We start from the raw sequence: 18,390 nt of genomic DNA on the forward strand, positions 1-18,390 counted from the left end.
CCTACAGTTTGCATATGATATTGGAAGGTTGGTGCTTGTCACTTACTGTTAAACTGCACAGCAAAAGAAAAACAAACCTCTTGCCTCTTTTCCCCATGGTTTCTAATATTTAATTAGCATGATATTACCCAAGGGACATGAAACTAATTGGTCATGACAGACACAGGGAGGAAAAATGTAGGTAAACAGCAGGATGTCTGTGAGGTTTTCAGTATGCTCTAAAATATGTACAAACACTGTTTTCCCCACTTTTTCACTGCCTTAGTTGTCAACCATCTTACAGAATTCCTCATTACCTATTAGCAAACACTCAACTTCCTGAATACAGCTTATTTAATTGATAGATGTGTAAAGCTGGTCTTTTCTAGACAATTTTTGCAAGATATCATGCAAAGAATGCCACATTAAGAGCTTTGAAAAAATCCACAAAGCAACGCCATTGACACTGAAAGTAAGTACATTCAGTACAGTGTTTGTTTTTCAAGTGCTAATTTATGAAAATGTTACATATCTAATTTACTTTTGGAAGTAAAATTTTATTTCTTTGAACTTACCATTAGTAAAAGGTAATGGGCTCAAAAGAAAGAGTGGTGATGTCAGGTGTAAAAATGTTTCTCTAGTCTATGATAAAAGCAGTAGCATGGGAGGAAGGAGCAAATCAGAAGCATTGCTCTCCAGGGTATTCTGTTTGAAATATTAAGACCAATATTAAGAAGTCTTTGTTTCTGGGGAGTCTCATTCATCTTACCTCTTAGAAACAATGTTTTCCTATTTGTTTTTTAAGACAGAATTTCTGCCAGCAAATTTTTCTGCACCAGAACAGAAACCAGTTTCTGTGGCTTCTTACCTGCAAGTAGCCCACCAAAGCCAGAAATAGCCAGTTGTTGTGCAAGATGGGAGTGGCCAGACTTCAGCCACAACTCCCTGATTTCATTCACTGAAAACCTGCTCTTCACAGTCCTTTAGTCAGATCAGGCCTCAAAGCGAGCACAGGTAAGCTAGACAACACCAAAAATGTGGGTATGTTATGTTAAGAAGGGTTGCCTAGTAGAAGAGAGTAGTTTGGAAATCCCTTCTGAGCACTGAAAGCGTGGTTCTAACAGAGGGAGTAAGGAAAAGCAGCACAGTGATTTATTGCCCTAATTCTTCAGCAGCTTGCCTACAGATAGCCCCCAAGAATAACTTATGCCTAGAAGTGTTTGATTTGTAAAATTGGGGGATTTTTTTTCCATGTTCAAATAACAAGCACTGAGAGAGCAACTGAAGGTGTTTGGAAATCCTTCTCTCAGGGTCAGGTCTCTCATCCTCTGTACAAAGAGGTTTAGATAAAGATCTAATGTACTAAATAGGATTAATTTTGGTACACAAACTCCAGGATGGTGACATATTTCAATTCTTCCAGACTTTAGGATTAAAGTCTGGTGAAGAGATTTACTTTGTCAGATGAAACTACAGTTTTGTCCCTATTCTGTCCCTTTTTTTTTAAATCACAGTCTTGCTACTCTTGTCACTGGATAGGCCAGCATTTATTTACTCTGGGTTGGATTCCAAAGTGTGTACTATGCAGTGAGATGTCTTTAAGGGGTATGCTTGCCACTCCTGAATCCCCTTAGATTTTTGGTCTATTAAAATGATCTAACAGCATTTGCATGAGTTTACTTCTCCTGCAGGCAAGATTCCCATTGAAATGGATGAGATACTACACACACACACTTGGGGCTTTGAGGTGCTGCCTAATGAATTTCCACGTTATCGCTTGCCTGTGTTCCAAATCTCCCAAAGAAGTTAGCTCTGTGTACTGCATGCAGGATAAGACAGTGTGTTAGCAGTGATAATCCCCATCCTGAAGGCTCTACAATAGGATAATTCATTGTCAGTTAACTTATGCCTCTGCCTTTAGCTAAGAGAACACAACCCATGTCATGGATTCACTTTGCACTAGCAGCTGGAGTAGTGAGTCTATTGTATATTTATATATGCAAACTAAATCCCTCACTGCTGCTTACATAAAAACCTTGATTTCTGGTATAAATATGAAAAGCTTTTGGATCAAGGCTGCAGGAGGCTAAGATGGAAATTTCAACATTAGAAGATGCAAGAATGGTTATGCTAATGTATCCCAGCTCTAGAGAAGATCTGAAAAGGTAAAAGAAACTGAAAAGGTAAAGCTGTGATTCAGGGCGAGCCTAGCACAGGACAACAGACTTGTGATGGCTCCTTTATCATTTTTCAGCCTCACCAGCTGGTTTGTAAGCAGGCCACCTATCTGCAACATCCCACTGGCATGTTTGCAGCAGCAAACATTCCCAAGAGGCAGGTCCTGCATCCCACCCCCACAGCATGGGGGCACAGGTTGCAGTGAAAACATTACAGTACATTGCTAACTCACCTCAAGTCCTTTCCTGTACACTGGTACCTCCCAGTCTGTCCTTTGGCCTGCAGAGATGTCCAGTACCACCTCCTGGACATCATATATCTGTTTTGTATATGTTGGATCTGTATATATGTTTTTGTGCCATCTTGAAGGATATTCCAGAGCAACAAGGACCTTACCCCAGCACAGGAAGGATCTCCAGCCAGTTTCCTTCCAAGTGGCAGCAGACACTGGAGCCAGGCTCTGTGGCAGTCAGGTATTGGCCTGTTTAGAGATTTCAAGATAAAAGTAATATAAATTAACAAATTTGCAAAAACACTCAAAGACTGAGTGACTGAACACAAGCATGAGCTGTGTGCCTGCATGGACAGGAGTACTTCAGGTGCCATCTGAAGATGCTGAACTGGGAGGGGGATATGCCCTGGAAATAGCAGCTCTGATTGTCAAGCTCTAAAGAAAAGCAGCCTTCACCACTAGACAGAATTAGCAAGCTGGGTGCCATCCCTCTCTATTGCACAGGTCTGAGGCCATGGAGGGCTGTCTCACCCCTCACCCTCACACTTACCTGAAGTTTTACATAAGCAGCCAGGTGATTACTCTTCACAGTGAAGATTTTCATAAGAAATTTTCTTGCCTTTGACATAAAAAAGAAAGGATTCTTTAGTCCCCACTGGGATTAATATATTTTTTTTAATTTATGGCTGTATAATAAGGATTACATGGCATTCCAGGTATTAGTACTGAGTATTCAAATTATCCTCACAGGTTATAAAAAAACCCTACAATTAGCAGTTTATGAGTGTATGATTAAATTTGCATCTTAGTCATTAAATATAAGCTGGTCATTCTGCCGACATGATGAGATGTGATTGCCTCCACCACCCAGTATTTTAAATATTAGTTATGCACTACATATTACAAAGAAAGTTCTTTACATATTTCCCCTGGGTCCTTAATTACAACTAGTAGTAAAATTTTGTGGATCCCTGTGCTCTTTGTATCACATTTACATTTTTCAGTTATAGAGTGTGTAGGGTGAGTTTCTAAATAATTGGCGGATCTCATCATAAACTGAAAATCAGATGATGGTGCCTTTTTTCACAAGCAGTCTAAAGACAGAGGGTTTCTGAGGAGTCTCTGGGCTGGGAGGATCTCCGTGAATCCTTCCTGCTCTTGCAGGAACAGGACAGGAAGAGCTGCATCAGCTTGCAGGGGCTGTGATCAAGTGTCAGCAGTCCTGCAGTCTGTCAGACATCCCAGAGCACTCTGAACAGCCTCCCCCAGGTGTGCCCACTCACACATTTACTGCCCATCTCCCAAGGGCTCCTTCAGGCTCTTCTGTTGAGGCAGGTCCTCCCCAGCTTTGCCTCCCCCTTCCTTTTGGCTGGCCAAGGACAGCAAGGTCTGAGCATGCAGGGGTGATTTTTGGCCTGCTGAGCAGAGTGCAGCTCTGTTAGGTGCTGCAGCTCCCACAGCAGCACAGCCCTGCCCCTCTCAGCCCTCCAGGGAAGGAAAGGTAACAAGCTGTAGACTGATGTCTGTCATTGATGGGGTTTTTTATCTGCTGTGGAGGTCTGTTTGTTTGTTTGCTGTAGTCACAGCAAGGTTTGTTTTCTGGAAGCCGTTTGTTTAGAAGATAGGAGGAATAAGAAATGAAAAAATTACTGTATCCAAAGACTATTGGGTGATTACCTCAAGATAATTGGGTAATTAGGTTAAAGACTTGTCTTCATTTCTGCTTAGGCCTCCAGTATGTCTGAAGGTGAGGGGGTGGCTGAAGGTCAGTGCAGGCATTGCTGGGCAGAATTTTCCTGTTAACAGAACAGATTGCCCCTCTGTAGCTGAACAGAGGGGCAGGGAGGCTGGTGCCTGGGAGTTTGTTAGAATCCATGAAATTATTCACCTTCAATTATTTCTGCTACTTAATTGGCAAGGCACTAGAGTAGGTGCTGTAGGGCTCCTGGAAGTGTTCTGTGCCCTGCACTGAGTGGGGGTACAGGGAGCACATGTGCCATGCATCTGTAAAAGGCAGGCACCTGCTGCAGCTGTAGGGGTAGGATTTAATGGCCTTGCTGCTCTGTCCTAGATCCTTGGCTTTTGTTTTGACATTGCTCACCTGCCCAGTCCATTAATGCAGAGACTTAGGCCAGAGAGTGTCATCCTAGAACCACATTCTCCTCTTGGGCTTCAAAAGATTGTTTCCTTTTATTTGGTACCCAGACACTGAATAGAAATCCAGAAATCTTACCCACTGTGCTTTCAGCCCTTCTAAGCTGTTTTTCAGCCAGACTTCCCATGCAGAGCTGTCAAGGGGCAGAACTTGCCACATGACACTGGTGGTGTGAGGAGCTTTGAGTTCCCAGGTAACCTGGACAGGTTCATGGATGAGAAGTTTTCTGGGGGTTAGTAAATGCGTAGAAAACCATGCCTGAAGGAGCAGTTTCCAAATTCAAACAAATGGCTGGGGGGTTGCAGAAGGGCTGTTGCTAACTGGTCATGCTGTTCTTTGTTCTCTGGGCATCAGGTTTTGGCCACTGTCAGACACAGTGGAAGGGACAGACAAATCCTTGGTCTGACCCAGTAGTGCTCATCTCTTTGCTCCAGAAGTGCTGGGATGAAGAATTCAGTGCAAAAGAGGCTTTTCCCACCCAACCATGTGCTCCTTTGCAACGAGCCTGCCTAAGAACCCTCTCCAGCAGGGTCCTTTCCATGCCCTTTGGCTGATCACCTTCCTCTGTTGAAAGTTCTCATGATCCTCTAATGCTATTGTGGTAAATGCTAATAATAGATCCAGGTGACACTGATAGCAGCAGGTTAACTCACAGCACTCCAGTGTGCTTTCACTGCACCACCTTCACTGAATGGGATTATTGCACATCCACTAAGCCACCTCTTGGCAGGCTGACCAACATCCACAAGCACCCATAACCACTCTAGCACACTTTCCACCTCCTGGAAGTTTATCCAAAATTTGTACCGGGCTGCTCTTGGGATTTGTATCTCTATTGCTCAGCAGAGTTGAAATAGAAATGGTTTTGCCAGAGTCATGCAAATGATCAAGACCTGTCCCTGGTCTTAGGGAGGAGAGGAGAGACTCTCCTTTCTTTTAGGTGCACAACTGATCATGATCAATGCTTAATGGACTGTCAGGTGTAAGCTACAGGCTCAGCTGCTCTCTCTCTGACTGCTTCATCCGCTGTTTTCTTTCAGGGACACGTAAGCATAAGACAGATCTCTTTAAATTCCATTTTACCTTCAATTGCAATACCTAGTGAGTAAAACCCAGCCACCACATTTTCCCCTTGTCCCTTCAGCTGTCACCTACACCATCATCCTCTGATTTAGCATCAGCTGAGTGAAGTACTAAGTCAAAACCATTTGGCACGGGCACCTGGCATTTCCTGAGCATCCCCATTCTTTGACAAGGCTTTAGCTGGGCACAGGGAGGGCAGACTGGCACAATCTCTGTATCAGTTCTGAGTTCTCTGTGCACTGGCATACTGTAGGAAGCAAGCAGCCAAGAAAGCAGGCATCTGTAGCGCATGGAGGGCTGTCTTCAGCCTGAGGTGGAAAAGCAGAGAACCCCAAACTTAAGGAAGGTAGAAAGGCTCTCAGGGAGAAACTAAGCATTCCATTAGCATGAAAGTTGGATGGCATCAAATGCAACTAGCATTAGGCAGATTCACAACCAAGAGCTCCTCTTCACACCAGTGTGAGCTGAGCTGTAAAATTTCTTGCCAGAAAACACAGGCTGGAAGCTTACACAGCTCCCAAAAGAAACCTTTAGGGAAGAAACCTATCAAATACAGATCATCACCTCTACTTCAGAACTTAAGCCCAAGGCATTGGAAGTTGGGTATATGGTACCAAATATAATTTTGTGAATTACCTTTTTTTTATATTTCCTGGAGCATCTGCTGTTGGCCACTGTCAGAAGCAGGAACCAGGGCAGAGCAGACCTTTGGTTATCTGCTTGTGGCTGTTCCTGAAATTGTGATTAAGGACTCCCCTGCCTCGCTACAAAGACCCAAACCTGCTGTTCCCCCCCCTTGTAGTTGCACAGGTTGGACTTCTACTAGGTGTCAGTTCAGGAGCTCATCATTTGCCTGATGGCAAGTACAGGTTCAGCCCATGAAAGAGGAGGAGGGAAAGCAAAGGGATTTGTCCTTCCATCCCTTCTATCTGTTCCTGGAATGTTGTAATGTTCCTGCACTGCTGTGTGCCAAAAAGGAGGTCAGAAGAGCTCAGATCCATGAAGTGACTGTGGAGTGAGACTGCAAAACAGACATCCCTTTGGGCACAGGAGCCACACCCAGGCATCAGCTCCTGGGAGTGACATGTACAAGTTCTGCCCAATACTCCTAATGATGAACTCTGCCCTCAGAATTCAGTGAATGCTGGTGTTTGTTCTGGATAATGCTAAATCACATGGGCATGCACAGCACAAATAGTGTCTGCCAGGGATTTTAAATAATCTTGAATCATTTTGCCCTAAGCAAGCACCCCTAAGTGATGCTGTAGATTCAGCTCTTGTGATCCCCGGGGTCACCTACACTGCCCTGCTCTCTAGGAATCCCTTCTGCCTGTTGGGAATTAATCAGTTTCCAATTCTAGAGCTGCACAGTAGCATATTAACAGAAGAAATCCCTGCTGTGAGCAGTGATAGTAGGGAAAGAGGGAGATATGTTTTGCCTTAATATGGCCCTGAGCCTGTTGCTGACTGCAGAGAGCCAAGGTAAATATGTGTCCAGCATCACTTCTGCCTGCCCTTGGCCTTGCTGCTCCCTCACTTGGCTGATTTTCACAGACAAAGCACCATTACTTAGTGTGATACACATTCCTTCTATTGCACTGGGAATAATCCTTCATTGCTATAAGCTTTTTCAATTTTCTTAAGGCCTTTTACTACTTTGCCAGCATAGCATAATTTATTTTGTTGAGTGGTTTACACATTGAAGTGTGTGAAGTTGTATTTATATGTCTCTGATGAGCTCTTTCCTGGCTAGTGGATCAGTGCAGTGGGGTTTTTTTTACTGTAGCTTTCTGCTTTCACAGTGCAATTTTTCACCTAAAATGAGACTCCCGACCTGCTGACTTCTGCCACTTCACACCAGTTCAATTCTCAACTCCAGCAGACACTGCCTGGCACCTTCCCTGTAGTGGGAGCTTCTCACTTTTGTCCAGAGTAGCTGAGAACCCTTTAAACAGCAAACTGCAACTGTCCCTCTAAGGTGCTGTCCTTGGGTTTTCTGGCTTTGTGCCCTTAGTTTAAGTTACAGACGTTTTTCCATGTATTTCTTACATATACTTTTAGAAGTTTAGGCTCTGTCTACTCTTGCTTTTAAAACTGAAGTTGTTCTTTCTATTCCATAAATTCTCCTCCTTCTTGGAACACAAGCTTTTTGTAAACTATAAGGTGTGGGCAACAAGTGTGATTAAATCTAGCTGTGGGTGTGCTCACATCGAGCACACTTATTTTTGTGCAAGTCCATCAGTGACTGAGAGCTTGTGCAGCACCTCAAGTAGGACAGAACAAGGCACAGTCTGAGCCATCAGACACTGCCCCAGTCCTGTTTTTTTGTGAAAGGATGAAAAGGATCAGCATATCCTCCCAGATATGCTGATAAACAGATTTCAGTCACAGCACATCACTTGATCTGCCATAAATGCCTTTTGGGAAGTGCCCAGGTTCAGCTGAGAGCCATGTTGAGGCTTAGGACCAGGATTTTTTTAATAGAGACCCAAACCTTAGAGAGAACACATATATTTGTCAATGGAGTATATATGGAGCCCATTGTTGCTAAACTAATCTGGTTAACAAAACCCACAGCTTTTCCTAAAGACAGATTCAGAGGATTTAAAGTTCAGGGAGAATAGCACCTTTTGTCCTTGCCCTGCCTCACTGGCATCCTGTTGGGCAGACTACTGTGACATTTACTGCCTTTTGAACGGGTAGGAAGAAAAAGAAAAATAATATTGAGACTGGGCTGAAGTGCTCATGGTAGGGAGCAGGAGAAGAAACCAGGCCTTGTTAGTAGATGCAGAATCATCCCCATGAGAGGATTCACCTGCATTCACCTCAGCTGAGAAGGGTCTTTGCAAGCCTGGTGCACACACTCAGCTCCAGGTGCTCCCCTGGTCCCACCACCCTCTGACCTCCAGCTGCAGGGAAGCACTGGAGCAGCTCATTAGGCAGGGCCACAGGTGAGTCCTTAGGACAACCTTCCCACCCTTCCCTCTGGATGAGTGCCACCTGCACAGATGGCTTCACTTTGGCTCTGCTTTCTGCTGAATTGTAGGTATTGGAGCCTGCCTCCCATCAAATCTGCCTTTGCATTGCTAGCTAGAACAGAGCTGTGTGGCTGGTTGTGAAAGAGCAGCATATTCCCTGAGAAATAGGAGGCTCCCTTCCTCTTTTGAGATCTTTTACCTGCTTGTTGTAAGGGTTTTGAGGATTGCCAGGAGAAGAGGAAAACATGTCAAACACAAAATGCATTGCAACATCTAAAGAAGGTAAGTTAAAATCTGAATGGGCTGTTGGGAGCCTAATTCAAGCAATAGCAGTAGTTGATCATTAACTTTTCCACAGCAGAGCAGGCAGTGCCATAAAAGCATATTACTAAGATTAATTAATCTAGCACCACAACACCTCATAAGTAGGTGGATTACATCCCTGAATAGGTAAAAAGTAATAGAAAAGTACTCTGTGGAAGTTAATTTGAAGTACATCAGCTGCACAGAGCCCCTCACCTACTTGTAGCTTTATACTCATTGTATAAAGCTACAACAACAATTCCCTCTTGTAGTTTTGAGCAAAGCATTTGCCCTGCTATTAGTGACCAGCTGGGATTTGTGGTCAAGACATCCCACATGGCAGCTCATCCCTACAGTTATTAGATGTTTTACTACTTATTCCTTAATTAAACACCTCTTTCTTTAGCACAGTAGTGTAGTGTAGCAGCAGGGAGCAGTGACTGAAGTCCAAAGATGATGGGAATGTACAACTATTTTCTTACCAGAGGCATCCAGCAGTGTCATGAACTAGCACAAGCCAACCCTAGTGAAACCAGCAGAAGGCTCATAGCCAGCTGAGGTCCTGGATGCCAGAACCAGACAGATGAAGCTGTAAAGAGCCCTTAGTTCAGTCTAGAAGCAAACAGGTTAAAGAAACACAGACCTAAACTGCTAAGAGCAGGCAACCACTGAAGTGCCATGGGATGGAAGGTTTTGGGCAAAGGGTTTCTATAGGTTTTGAAATATAAAAATCTCCTTTTCCAGTTTACACTTCATGTATAATAGAAGAAAAATATCCATTTAAGCCCAAGAAGCATGAAGCAGTTCACCTTCTACTTCCTTTAGCTCTAAGCACTCTTCTGTTGCCCTCTAGCAACAAACTGAACGAGCACCTTCAGTTTCTATAGCACTCCTGTTCCCCAGAAGCCTTTGCAGCCTCTCCCTTCCTCTTCCTCACCCCCTGGGCTTTATTTCAGTGGGCTATAACCTACAAAATTCAGCATAGGTTTTAATTGTTATATCCATTTCTACTAAATGCAATAATGCCTTCTTGATTTTGTTTCGGAAGGAAAAGAGTTTTAATGAAATTATTTTCATATCATAGTGTACTATGATATACACTTTGACATGTTCTTCTGTTGTGGAGTCATCTGCCACAGCCCTGTCTGAAATTTGGAGCTTGGATCTCAAAGAGGGCATCTCCTCAGAGGATCTTGAGGAAGAAAGGTAAGAGAATTCTGCTGCTCATGAGAGAAAGAGCTAGTGGTGTTTAATCCTTTTGTGCATGCTGTTGCTTCACTTTCAGTCTGCAGCTGAAATTTTCCTGAAATTGTTCACATGGAACCTTTCTTCCTTGGTTCCATCAGGCAGCAAGGCCTGAGGAAGGATTTCAGTGTTTCAGTGCTGTTGTCCTTTGCACAACAGAAGGCAAACACTCCTCTGTGTCTGCTCCCTGACCTCCCATAGAGGTGAGAGGTTCACCCTTCCTTGGAGCAGCCTTTCTTTGGTGCTGTATGTGCCCATGCCCTACACACTGCATTTGGTGACAGCCTGTGGGTTTGCAGGGAATAGGTGCACGTGACTAAATGTATGAAGAAATTCCTGGGGATACTCCCATGCTTTGGATGTGTCCATCAGAGAGTCTCTGGAGTTGTGTGTTTTCTCCAGCATGATGAAGCTCTTGGGGATGCTCTGCCAATCTCTTCAGGTGAACGCTCCTGGTGCTGTAATTGTACCTGCTGTAGGGGAGATGCCTCCTGCCAGGGAAGTGATGGGTATTTCATAGAGCAGATGTGGGTCTGCTCCCCTCACGTGCTCCTGCCAGCCCTGTTGCTGCTCCTTGGGGCAGTGACCTCCCCATGGTTGTTGGACATGGGACAGGCCCGGGTGGGCCCTGGGATGGACCTGCCCCCACCAACAGAGAGCTCTGGGGAACCAGTCCCTGCACACAGGTGGGGACAGCTGAGCCAAGCCTCACACCCTCCCTCTGGGCCCTTGCAGGAGGCTGGTGTGCGGATGTGGAGTTTTTTGAGGTGCTCTGCACAAGGCAGTGGTTGTGTTCTTCCAGCAGATGCAGGCTGACAGGCCACAATCAAGTACAGCTAGTCCCTGTAACAGTGGGGCTGTTTATCTTGCAGTCCCTCTTAGAGGCTTAGAGACTTTAAAATCACAGAATATGCCGAGTTGGAAGGGATGCACAAGGGTCATCAACTCCAGCTGCTGGCCCTGCACAGCACCATCCCCAAGAACCACACCACGTGCCCTAGAGTATTATCCAAATGCTTCTTGAGCTCTGGCAGGCTTGGTGCTGTGACCACTTCTCTGAAACAAGCCTTTTAAATGAGAGCAGACACTGATAATCCCACGTAGCCACAGGACATTAAGCCTCCAGTATTGATGTCTCACTTTGACTCATTTATCTGGTCAGAAAGTCTTATGGGGCCAATTGAGATCACATAGCTCATAATTTTATAGCCAGAAATTATTAAAATAATAACAATAAAGTAATAATAATAAACCTTCACTTACTTTAATGACAAATCTTTATGACTGACAATTCCTCCAGCTTGCATATAACTCCCATAGCCTGAAACTCTTCTGTATGAGTCCCATGCTGTTGTTCCACAGTCCCAAGAGTGAAATCTGAAAAGCTGACTTGAACTCCTCAATAGGTGAAAGTCTTTTCTGGGCCCTTATAAGAGAATTCACTGAATAGAAAAATCTTTCCTTTGGAAGCCAATTTATTAAAATGGCAAGGTCAAACACTGTGAAAATCATGGCAAATGCTTTGAGCCTGTCACTTTGAAATTGTAGGGCCAGATGGTGAGAAACTTTTCTGCTGGTCAGGGAACTTTCTGAATGCTCAGCTACTTAGACCAGCCTGGTTTTTGGGTGTTTTTTTAAATATGTTTTCTGTAAGAACTAAATTTGGATTACCTCTCATTTGTCAGGGGCTAACAGCACGTATCACCTGGTATAGGGCAGCTGCTTGAGGGTAATGTCATGTCCCAGAATAACCTTTCCATTTTGACCATGCCTTTGGTAAACCAAGGAAGCCTGTGAGATTATTCCTTGTCATGTGTTCCTCCTCAGTCTTAGCAAGCCACAATTGTAATGCAGTGGCATGTTAGTTCTGCTTTGTTTGGTTTTTTCCCCCAGGAGACCTGAAGTAACAGAATCCTTTCAGTATAGGGCTCGAGATCCAGACAGCAGGACAATCCCTGTTCTAACACAAGGAAGGACTGCAGAATAACTAGTGCTGGTTGTGGGCTGGCTACTGAAGTGAAAACAGCCTGGGGTATGCCTTTAATATGCTCTGAGGCTGTTCAAAACTTTGGGGGTTTGGTTTTGTTTATCTGGTTGCTGCTGAAGAAGCTTTCCTTCCTCTGGTATTTTAAAGGCATGTGTTGTGACCTGTCACTTGCTAGATTTGTTTGATGTGAAATTTGAGTCTGGCCATGGAAAAACACACTGCAGGAATGTGTTTATTTTGCTCTCTGCTGGAGGTAACACTAGTTTCCAGTTCTCTTGAAGTTTCAGCTGAGTGTTGTGTTGTAAATGTAATAATCACATTCAGGAGGAAAATTATCATGTGAGATCTACAAATGGAAGGCCTAGAACCTGCAACTTTGCTTTAACTTCTCTCAGGCAATCAGCCACATTCCCACAAAACTCATTGCAGAAATGGTGCTGGAAACACCAAAGGTCAAAGTCCCAGGTATGTCCATCCTGCCTAGACACAAAGGCAGCTTGCTGAACCTGTTGGCTTCCTCAGCTGGGAGATACTCTCCATATCTCAAAATACCAAATGGATTTTAAGTCCATTTACTCCTATCCTAGGAAATTAAAGAAATCAACTCAAACAAGCAATGGAACAAAAGCACACCCATTTTTTAATGCTGCTTCACTGCAGAGAGATTCCAACACAATAATTTGCTTTGCAAATGCTCCCTGTTTAAAGTAACTGTTACATGTATGCAGAGTACTCCCAGTTCATATGACAGTACAAAGGTGTGGAGAGCTAATTAAAACAGGTGATACTTGTTCAAAGCTTGAAGAAGGAAAAACCTGGACAAGCACTGCTTTTTGTTATCCATGAACTTGTCTTTTTTCTAAGTCAGGGTTATTCTTAACTAAGAAAACATTACATGAAAAAATTATTTTACATAGATGAATAAAATGCTATGTATAATTTTTCATTGCAGCAAATCATAATGTTAGAGCTATTTTTCATTATTTTTTTTTATTCTTTTATTTTTCTATTATTTTATTCTCTGACATGAGACCAAATTAAACTCTACCTTATTTCTCTAATTTTTCCTTTGAGGGGACCAGTCTTGTTTTAATTGTACATGGCAGTAGCCACCTGATGACTCTAGTTAGGATACATTTAATAATTTTTTTAAGGAAAAAATTAGCATCTTCCATAGATTTCCTTCCTGTAGCTTTTCAGCAAGCAGTTGAGTGGTGTCTCAAGCTGCCCCAGCACAGGGCCATTCCAGCACTGCAGTGCTTGCAGGTGCCTCTCCTGCAGCTGACAGTGTGTGTGTTGCACTGCAAGCCATGCTGAGCCTCCTGAACATGAGTTTTAGCATTCCTGGGCATGGCCTGGGGTGCTGGAGATGTGCACTAAGAGTTAAACCACAGTCAGTCCCTGGCTGGGCTTTCCAGGAGTCCAGCAATGATGTATGGGGACTCTCAGAGTTAAGCCAATGACAGATTCTGCTAAAGACTTTCTTTTTCTTTGTGCTCCATCTCTGTCTATAAAATTAATGTTACTTATGGAAATGGGGATGCTATGTGTGATTTTTACTTCTCTTTGAAAATGCTGCAGTATAAAGCTGCTGCTTTAATATTTTTCCCTACTTACTAGAACAAGTACTCTGACAGGTCCTCATGGCATAACAGAGGGACACCTGCTGAGTATTTACATTTATTTATGATCTTTTACTATGTGTAAAATGCAAATTTACCTAGACCATATTATAAGCACTTGCATGAGAACTGGGAAATTATTAGTGTGTTTTTTCATTCCCAAGAATAACTATCAAAGTACAGCTCCTACACATTAGCACTTGCATTTCTGCCTCAAGCAGCTCAGTGAACAGAATTATTAATATAAACTTATGGTGGTTATTTAGCTGTACATCACTCTGTGCATTGAGAGGAGAGAAGAAAATCCTAATGCTTCATGTACCAGCACTGGGGTGAATTTTATCAGGCATGTGACTGTGTAATCCCATGGCTCTAAGAGCAGATCAAGTCATCTAGGAAGTATTTGACATAGTTCTGCTTTTAGCTTTTGCACTTAGGAGAACACATATCAACAAGTAAAAATAAGACCTTATATTTGAAGTCAGTGTTGAGGACCAGCTTCTCAACTACTATAAATGTGACTCTATTATTATTATTATTATTTACCAGCAGAAAATCTAGTCAAGCTTATGAAAGATACTTAAAAAATGACAGCCTGCAAAAGAAAACCACAGGCGCAATTTTGCACACACGTGTCAAATCCAAAATGGAAAATCTGGAGATTAAGCATGCAGACCTCAAAAAAATCACTGCAGAACTGGCCACTGTGGACAATTGATAGCGATTTGAGAGACTGATTATGAGCCTGTTGTAGTTTAACTATATTGACTGGCACTCCTGTGATACTTGCTTTATTAAGCATAGTCATTTTGATCATTAATTTCAGCATGAAACGGTTTTTACAGAGGCTTTTGTGCATTAGCCTAAGTGATTCTTCACTAAAGAGAGAAATCAGTATGTCAGTGTGGTACTGGACATCTTTGAAGTTTGCAAAATTTAACTGCCCAGATGTTTCATGAAAGGCTTTCAATTCAGATATTATTTTCAGCCTGGCTGCCTACCAGAAAATAAATACCCTTCAATTTTTCATGGAGCCAGGAGAGTCTGAGCGAGTTTTTCTGCTCTTCCCTGCCCCCCTGCCTGGCTGCCGGTACCGAGGTGCCAGAGTGACACCGCGTGGCCAAGGGAGAGGCAACACAAACTTCAGGAATAATAAGAAAGTGTAACTTCTATCCCAAATACACATCAGGACTTTAAATGTCTTGTTGCAGCTCTTCAGAAATAATCTTTGCTACAGTTTCATTGTTTTTATTTTCATACATGTATATATTAAGCCCCAAATACTAAGAAAGAAAATACAATTTATTTACTTGCTGATCTACTAAAAATACCAGATTCATACAATGAGATTTAAAAAAAATAAATTACACTTTCCTGGAGTATTTTAAATATTATTTTACTCTTCACGATAATTTCTCTAACCATTTTTAAGAAAACTTTTTTCCCTTATAGAAACACAAAATAACTTAAGCTTTCTCATCCATCTACCAATTTTATATGTTCTGCACCGTTTTGGTTCCCCTTTTTATCCTTTTGCCTGTCACCAAAGGATGCTGAGTAGTTTTCCAGGAATTCAGTAGTTCCAGTAAACCTCAGGAGGAGATTCTGAGCTGGGTGAAGTAATTAATAGAAGTTGTAATTCCTCATCCTCAGATGATAGTTTTAAAATAAAAAACAATCAAGAAAAATCTAACAGAAGAGAGCCCCCCCTTCCTTTTTTGCAGCCAGTGAGTTAATGGATATTTCAGAAACATATCTGGATTGTGGGGAGAAAAATTGATAGGTCTCAGGCACATTTGTAATGCAAAATGTCATCTGCTCAGAGCCCAAATCACACACAGTTCAGCAAACAGCTGTGAAATATTTACACTCCTGTCCAGAGCTGACATGGCAAAGGGATGGAGTGAAGCAAAGTCAAGGGCTGGCTTGCTCTGGGTGAGCTCTGAGATCACACACAAAGGGCTGAGATGCTGTGGGGAGCTACCAAAGATGCCCCACCAAGAGGGACACCAAGAGTCACAGTCTTTTCCTTGCCTGCCTTGAACTAGTTAAATAAAAATAGCACTGAAGTGTAATTGGAAATGGCAATGAGGACTGGTAATGATACAGGCACAAAATCTCTCAGTTTTTACACGAAAAACCTCACCTGCTTCTGAAAGACTAACTATCACTTTTCCTGCCAATTGTTGATGTGCCTTGTGCAAAGAAAAGCAGTAGATAGACAGCAAATGAAAAGGAGGGAAGGTCTTTTAGCCCCACGTGGGTTAAAAGGGCCCATGGGCCTTGCTCAGCAAGTCCAAGCTGTCATGGGAAAACCATGTTCCTGAGCCCCAAGGATCCATGCTGGAAATCACCCAGATCCCTGGGTCTGGTTCTCATTCAGACACTTTGCCTTGCATTTGGCCAGGTATTTTGTGAATTGTATGCAGGCTTTTTTAAGAATTCAATTTGTTGTCACTTAAAATAGTTGGGGAATTTTTTTTTTTAATGCCCTCCCAGCAGTCTAATCTAAACCCTTCAGAGGCCAGCAGAAAGGTTTTCATTAAATTCAAGGAACTGAATATAACTATTGCTGTAAAGCCACTAATTATTCCCCAGGGCATAATGCCTGTCACTTCAGCAATTTGGAGAGACCAGCTCTCACCTCCAATTCCTGCATTAAAGGCAGCCAGGCACCTGTACTGGAGATACATGTTTGAGATCACTCAATTAATCTGTTAGCAGCAGCATCAATAGCCTGCTATTGATTCAAACACAACGAGAATATATTGAAATAGCCAGGCAGAAGTAAAATATGCCCAACAACAGAGGAGAACACCCAGTACCCTGCTGGCATTTACACATGAGGAGACAATGCTTTACACAGGAATACAGTGGGAACAAAATCAAAAGCCATTACCTGGAATGAGCCATTGATGCAGCAGATGTAAACCAGAGCAGCTGGTGGTCAGAGCAATGGGAAATTCTTAGATTGCTCCATAAATTGATGCAGCTTGTCAGAAAATAAGGCAAGGAGCTTGGTGGAGAAGAAAGAGTCAGGCTTAATGAAAGTAGGGCCTGTATATCAGTGTTTCCTTGTTCCCACTCAGTCTTTACAAACCCAATATAAAATAAAATCAAACAGAGGCAGTGGCAGTGCTGTGCCTTTGTGCAGGTCTGGGGGCACCAACAAGGAAATAGTGCTGGTCAAAACTGACTGTTCAGAAGTAACCCCAGATACCAACATGGGAACACTGGTAAGTTCCCAGTCATTTGGTGCTTTAAAGTAATTTTAAGTGTAGCAAATGCAATTGGACTGAGTAGGTGTCTTCTTTCTGACTCAGCAGGTGCAGTTCCCATGCCCTCTGGACCAATATAAAACTTACACCTACCACACACTTCAGCAGCCTGCTAGCACTCAGCAACTTAAAAAAGCCCAACCCACTGCCAAAACCCCAATTTGATCCTGTGTAAAATCCTATTCTTGTATACACAAAATTTTTTCACCTACATTACTTTTTAAGGGTATGGAGGACAAGAAAATGAAGTCAAACACCAAATGAAATTTATCATTTTCAGCTGGGATTTACTTGTGCTCTAGTAGAAAGCAAGATAATGAGCAGCCATTCTACCAGAGGCAATACTAATGCAACATTGCATTAGAGAACTTCATTTTAGACAGGAGCACATTGCTTTTAAATAAAGCAATTTCATCCCCAGTTCTTACAACATTCAGAAGAAAGCTACTGCAACAGGTATCAATAAATGGGTTGGATTATCACCCACAGAGGGTTAAATCCCCAAAGTGCAGAGCATGCCCAGTTTTCACTAGAATAAAAATTTTTAGGTGGCTAAAGCTTGAAGATCAGAAACCTTCCACACACTAGGTGTAGGCAGCAGGGCAGTTAGCAGGAGCAGATGATATTTTCAGTAAAGGAAGTGATTTGCCTCACTGATGGCAGTGGAGCTGTGCCAGTGAGTCAGGTGTCTCAGGGATACTCAGCACCTGATCTCACTGAGGCACAGGCAGTATTGTGTTCCCCTGCCCCTCCCCTTTCTAGGAGCACTAGAATAGCTCCTTCAGAGCTACAGTGATGTCACAGCAGCTGTTACAGTGCCTGGCTGAACAAGAAAGATTGCAGACTTGGGCTAAGTTATTGTTTGAAAAGCACACTTTGGAAATTTTGGTACTTCAGTTGTTAGTTAAGACAGGCTAAAGCATTCCCCATATCACATTAAGCTGAGACAGACACCAGTTACTTACAAAACAAAAATAAGGCTTTACCAGTACTGCAACAAAAAATACTTAGTTTGCTCAGCTGAAATCTTTTCCACACAGAGAACCTAGTCTATGCATTACTTCTGATTTTAATGCAGTTACTGGCAGGTTCCCCTCTTTTTCTACACCAAGGTAACCAATTAGCAGCAACAATTACAAATCTCTTGGCCTGTAAGGCCTGTATCAAGTTACTGCATGCAAATGGAGACAAATTAGGTCCCACTTTGTCTTGAAATAGAATCCTTTCACTGGTGTTAACAGAAAGGAGCCAGCCATCACAATCTTCTCCCCCACTGCCTTCAGTTAAGTAACTTACCTGTATGATTTCAAAAATCCTCTCCTTCTCAGTTCGCTGCTATCAAATGACTCC

General features: G+C 42.8%; 1 protein-coding gene and 2 long non-coding RNA genes across 18 annotated transcripts in view; 1 reads left to right on the plus strand and 2 right to left on the minus strand.

Annotated features, from left to right (window-relative positions):
• Positions 1 to 18,390, plus strand: part of RHOBTB1 (Rho related BTB domain containing 1) — a 72,620-nt gene that overhangs the window by 48,802 nt on the left and 5,428 nt on the right. For 4 of the 14 annotated variants that reach the window (XR_010367118.1, XR_010367119.1, XR_010367123.1 and 1 more), the window contains 5 exons: positions 345 to 451; positions 785 to 993; positions 2,527 to 2,630; positions 8,674 to 8,887; positions 9,993 to 10,114. The gene's annotated coding sequence lies outside the window, so the exon portion shown is untranslated. Of the gene's footprint in view, positions 1 to 344; positions 452 to 784; positions 994 to 2,526; positions 2,631 to 7,429; positions 8,579 to 8,673; positions 8,888 to 9,393; positions 9,535 to 9,992; positions 10,115 to 18,390 lie in introns of all 14 variants that reach the window. The other 10 variants (XR_010367120.1, XR_010367133.1, XR_010367122.1 and 7 more) reach the window with 8 other exon arrangements.
• On the minus strand, positions 2,436 to 3,713 carry LOC135306338 (uncharacterized). The gene is made up of 3 exons (XR_010367144.1): positions 3,385 to 3,713; positions 2,940 to 3,008; positions 2,436 to 2,638 (listed from the first exon to the last, which is right to left on the minus strand). It is a non-coding gene; the product is annotated as an uncharacterized LOC135306338 (long non-coding RNA).
• On the minus strand, positions 4,442 to 17,818 carry LOC135306334 (uncharacterized). Of its 3 annotated transcripts, none has more exons than XR_010367141.1 (3): positions 17,615 to 17,818; positions 16,662 to 16,778; positions 4,442 to 4,742 (listed from the first exon to the last, which is right to left on the minus strand). It is a non-coding gene; the product is annotated as an uncharacterized LOC135306334 (long non-coding RNA). The 3 variants fall into 3 exon arrangements; XR_010367140.1 differs by lacking the exon at positions 4,442 to 4,742 and adding an exon at positions 11,430 to 11,579; XR_010367139.1 differs by lacking the exon at positions 4,442 to 4,742 and adding an exon at positions 14,584 to 15,372 and having other exon boundaries at positions 17,615 to 17,791.

Source organism: Passer domesticus, chromosome 8 (assembly GCF_036417665.1).
Source record: "Passer domesticus isolate bPasDom1 chromosome 8, bPasDom1.hap1, whole genome shotgun sequence".
In the NCBI taxonomy this organism is placed as follows: domain Eukaryota; kingdom Metazoa; phylum Chordata; class Aves; order Passeriformes; family Passeridae; genus Passer; species Passer domesticus.